Here is a 5,579-nt window from a genome sequence, read left to right as displayed (position 1 = left end):
CTGCTATGTGCTGCTCTGCATTGGACCCAGCTGAGTATGGACTGAAACCTCCAGTAACTGTGAGCTAAATAAACCTTTCCTTCCTTCATTTTGAGTGTCGGGTATTTGTCCCAGCAACAAGAGAAGAGTAACTAAGACAACCCTAAAATTTTCTTACTGTACTTTTCCTTTCATGAACTTTGAACCATCAAATAGCTGTTTGCCCTGTGCTGCCCTCCTGATATTTTCTAGACTTTTCTCTAGCACATTTCCCAGTCCTCCCTTTCCATCAAAAGTTAACCTAGGGCCGGCTAGATAGCTCATCGGATTAAAGCACCTGCTTAGGCAGATGCAGTGGTTGGAGGTTCAATCCCCAGCCTGCCATGCTGGCCCCACCCCCTGCGGGGGTGGTTAAGATGGTGACTGAGATGGGGCATGGTGGAGCATGCCTGTAATCCCAGTGCTTGCGAAGCTGAAAACAGGAGAATCACTACAAGACTGATCTGTGTAGTGAGACCCTGTAGTCCCTGTAGACCCTTCATTAAATAAAAAATTAAATAAATAAAAAATAAAAATAAAAGTTAACCTGCCATGAGTTCCCTTAGGATGTGCTCTCTGCTAGGAAATCATGAACGGTTAAAGTGTTAAAGCCTCACCATTAGATAAGCTAATTCTAAGATAGCACCTTCTCCAGAAAGTCATTAAGGAATAGTTCTTCTGAACCTAGGTCAGAGAAAAGTAACTTTTCAGAGCTCTGAAATCATTCTAGCTGGTCAATTGCACAAAGTGAACAAGGATTAGCCTGAACTATAAAGCCATAATCTTCAAGGAATTATACCTATATGCTTGATCTCTCTAACTTTTCTACCATTGGGGGGAAAAAATATTCTAGTTAGAAAACTTTTGCCCAATTACGTTCTTTCCTGTGGATGAAACCACTCCTTGCATTTTTCCCAAGATAAGCAAACTCATCTACTACCATTATGATTACGTCTGTCAAGATTATATAATTCAAAAAGGATCTTCATAAAGGGAAATATGAAAATAGTGGGTGGTGAGAGGAGGTGGCGAGAACTTTGTAATAGAATTTCAATGGTATCAAAAGAATATCCAGATACTGGTGAGGTTCTAGGAAGACTGAAAAATAACCTACCAGAAAGAAAAGGCTACAAACACACAGGGCAAAGGCAGATGCAAATGCTGCCAAGCAAAGGAGGCGGGCTGAGGAGGGAAAACAGAAACACATAAAGACGGGTATGCAAGCTGGAAGCACTGAATAGTAATTAGTTTTGCACTGGGTGTTGTGCAAAGACTTAATTAATATTCCTGTATTACAAAAGACCACCTGCAAGCCATGGCACACGCAGCCCCCTAATGAGCATGAATTCATGGTGGGCTGGTAAAGGGATAAGAGAAATTACTCCTGTCATCTACTTTTAATGTAAGTGGACAAATAAGCGTTATCTTTTCCTTTCTCCCCCTGGCTGGGTGATTTCCTCATGCTGTTCATCACGCTCAATCTGGAGACAGCATCTCTGATTTGCAGGCTACAGCACTGAGCATTTCCCATCACGCAGTCCATACATCAGATGTAGACTCATATTGCTTGATAAAACCGTAACAAAAACTGTTAAAGTTTTTAGGGTGTTAAAATAGAGGATACATATTTTTCCTGACAGCATTCATACGGAGTTAACCAAAACACATAAGTCACAAATTTCTGCTTCTGAACCCAGGAAACAAACTGGAAAGATTCTTTTTTCTAACACTTGCACAAGCTTAAAGGCATCAAAAGCCATATTGTCTTTATATTTTAAATTTTTTATGTAGTATATATTTTGTTATATTCTACTAATACATTCTCGTACTACAAAGGCAATTCAGGGGAATAATCTTCCTTTTGATATTTGAATCATCTGGGCTATACATTTTTTAAAAATGCATTTATGTATTTATTTTTTTCACAGCTGATTAATAGGACAGCTTTGATCATCAATACATTATACATTGTTATCTTTTTTTTTTTTTTTGGCAGAACCAGGGATTGAACTAAGGCCCTTGTGCTTGCCAGGGAAGCACTTATTACACTGAGCCATCTCCCCGGCACCCATTGTTATCTTATCCATAGTACAAGAAGCAGACAGGATATTTTGTCCAAACACTGTTAGTATACCTCTTTCTTCTCATTGAATTAAGCGAAAGTAGCTATAAATTTATCTTAACTATTTTGTATATATAAATACAAAATGATCTTTCCTTTTTATCCTTTTTTTATTGTCTGTCAGAAGTGAATATTCTATTGGCATCTAAATACTATAGGTGTTTGAATTTAACTAAGCAACCTAACACTGTCTAGCAGTCTATAATATTAGTGGGTTATCCTCAGAAGTTACTGACTTGAGCCCTTTATAGCTCATCGTATTAATATGACTTTACTTTATATACCTTGTTTTTATACTTTTCTGCTGGATGGTTAAGACCAAGATATAGCAAGCCCTATATAACAAGAAATGTAACTTTAATATCTGGTAAGTTCAGCCAAGTACTCTCAGGATTTATCCTGTAGCCCTGTACCACCCTTTGTACATCCTTTTGTCAGTGTCAGACATGAGGATGAGTCACGGCCATTGTTTGACCAATTTACTGTCTGTGAAAGCCTGAGAAAATGTTTTTTCTCTCCATATGACTCTCCCCAGGTACACTATACATCATCGAACACATTCCTCTATGGTTCCATAATCTTCTTGATCAGAAGATTTGGAGCACAACTCGGTTACATGTTACAATGCAGGTTCTCCTATGTCCCGAGTCTTCACTGACCTTGAAAGGCTAGGGCCAAAATGTTGTCTAACCTTGCAGCCCTTCCTTTTCTCCAATTTTGAACTGCTAACTTAGGTTCTTTTTTTTTTTCACTTCAATTTTATTTATTTATTTATTTTTTTGTATTAACAATTTTTTATTTTTCTAACTTAGGTTCTTAACCCTCCAGAAGAGAAGCTAATTATTAACCTGCAGTATATGCAGTTCAGTTTATCCTATCTGTCGAAATATCAAACATTAAAAATGCATTTAGATAGCAACAACAAAAACACATTTTTTTTTTTCTTGGTGGAACCGAAGATTGAACTCAGGCCCTTGCACTTGCCAGGGAAGCACCTAGTCTACTGAGCCATCTCCCCAGCCCACAAAAAGACAATTTAAAATAGCAAAAAATTGTCCTTTTTGGGAGGGTGGTACTGGGAATCAAACGCAGGACCTTGTCCTTGCCAGGCAGGCACTGTGCCACTGAGCTATATCACTGGATCTTTGGTTCTTTCCCCCTCCCCCTGCCCTTTGGTTCTTTTTAAAAGCCTCCAAAGACAAAATGCAGCTTAGAACCCAAGATGAAAAATTTCATTTATTTATTTTTTTTACTGAACTACAGGTCTCAGGCCCCGCTTTCCATTTGCAGTTGCTTTGATGAGGGCTCCTCGCTGCTTCTCCTTTTGCTCTTTTCACTGGGTCAGCTGCTCTATTTTCATCATGTTCTTCATCACTATCAAACTTTGTTTTCTTGTCTGGAAACTGTGCTTTTCCTTTAGCAGACCCAGGCTGGGCAGCTTTATTTCCTTTTCCTTTAAATCTGTGACCCTTGAATTTCCATTTATTTAAAGATTCTTGTTGATCTTCTATGATTTTTTTCAAAGCTTCTTTTTCCACTTCTCTTTCTAGTACTTCCCATGTAACTTCTTTGTTCCTTAATTGTAGGCTGCCATTATTTGCATCTTTGGCTTTATTTAGTGTTTCCTTGGCTTTTTCTTTAAATATAGTTATACCATCTTTTGCTTCTCTGACAAAGGTTATTTTATTTCACTATGATTTGAGAAATCTTCTGTGCAGGTCTGATCACTTAAGTTCTCTGAAATTTTTAGCAGGCATCCAACCTTCTAGAGATTTCATTTCAGCATCTTCTGCTTTTATTCTTATTCTTGTTTAATTCTTTTTCTTTTTCTTTTTCTTTTTCTTTTTCAATGTATTTAGGACAGGGTCTATAGGGTCTACAGGGTCTCACTATGTAGATCGGACTCCTAGTGATTCTTCTGTTTTCAGCCTCCCAAGCACTAGGATTACAGGCACCCAGTCTCAATCGCAGGCTCAGTGCACCCCAGGGGCAGGGCTGGCACTTCCTCTGGAGATCTAACCTCAGCCGCTGCGCTCTGCCTAAGCAGACGCTTTAGTCTGCTGAGCTATCTGGCTGGCCCTCTTGTTTAATTCTTAATTTGGCTTCCACTATTCATTTTTCTTTGCAAAATAATCTTTCTTAAAAAGTATTAGCAGGTTTGTATCTTTATATTTCTGGCTCTGAGTTTCTACAAACTTCTTAGGAGATTCAATATTATCAAACCCAGCAAATATTGATCCCTTTAATGCTTTGCTCAATGTTCTTGTCTTCTGGATATTTAATACTTGACCTTTATGTTCTCACCATTCTTTGATGTTATCGAAGGTTGCAGCCATTGGGAAGCTTTTGATATAAACAGAACTGCTTTTTACATTATTTTTATACTCATCAGCCACTTCAAGGCATGATTTATTGGGACATCTGATTTCAGTTTTATCTCCACTGATTGCTGTGAGTTCTGCTTTAGATTTTCTCAGTGCTTTCCCTTGACAGTCTACTGTTAGATGGTTGAGTCTGTTGAATTTTATCATTATTTCCAAAGGTACCCAGCCTTCATCCAATTTGATCTATTCCTTTAAAAATTGTCCTATGACAATTTGAAGTCCCTAATGTAATACTCAATTTGATGACAAATTTTGGCTTCCAGAGCAGCCATGTTTTCATTATCAGTGTTTTGGCCACTGTGGCTCATCTTTAAGGCTGTGGTCCCATTTGCACACCACAGGTTCACTAACAGCGACAGAGACTTTGCCAATTATCAGCACCACCAGCCTAATGAATGTGCTCCCCTATTGTCTTTAAGGCAAATGAAGGACTTTTTTAATCATTCAAAAGTTATTGCCTTTGTTGCTTTACTTTTGATGGGCTTTGTTAGACTATATTCACTGGCAGCAGAATATTTATCTTTAAAAAGTTAAGAACTGTGTTTAACATCAACCATCACTTCATTGAACAATACGTTCAGATCATTCTGTCAAATTAAAAATGTAAATGTGGCAGAAAAAACTCTGGATTATTTAAATATGATGGTGAAGAAAAGGGAAATAGAGGACTACAAATCACTTCTCAGAATGATCTTGAAATTGGAAAAAAAAAATGTTTCATTTTATAAAAGGGGAACAGGGCAGAAGACCAACCAGAACCCATGAGACCCCGAGGAGTGGCCCAGGCATACAAAATGATCACAGAGACCAACAAGGGGGAAGAGCCTGAAGCAGGAGAAGGGGCCAACAGTGGAGCTCTGGAAAACCCCACCAACAGAAGACCAGTCCCAACCCCAGAGCTGCTTACTACTTTCATTCTTCCTTGTTTGTCTGATTGACTACCTCTTCCCTAACTCATTAGAAATTGCCTTGTTTTGTCTTGTATTTGTGGTTATTTGGGGGGGGGGAGGATTTTTCTATTTGTTTGTTTCTCTCTACTCTTTCTCAAGTCTACC

The 5,579-nt window shown here is 38.4% G+C and overlaps 1 pseudogene; it reads right to left on the bottom strand.

Annotated features, from left to right (window-relative positions):
* The window catches only part of LOC101564069, a 37,549-nt pseudogene extending 32,717 nt beyond the window's left edge, over positions 1 to 4,832 (bottom strand).
* Between the last annotated feature and the right edge of the window lie 747 nt (positions 4,833 to 5,579).

Source organism: Octodon degus, unplaced genomic scaffold (genome assembly GCF_000260255.1).
Source record: "Octodon degus isolate 3935 unplaced genomic scaffold, OctDeg1.0 scaffold00065, whole genome shotgun sequence".
Taxonomy (NCBI): domain Eukaryota; kingdom Metazoa; phylum Chordata; class Mammalia; order Rodentia; family Octodontidae; genus Octodon; species Octodon degus.
Note: the sequence above shows the minus strand (reverse complement) of the source record. Positions and strands in the feature narration are given on the sequence as shown.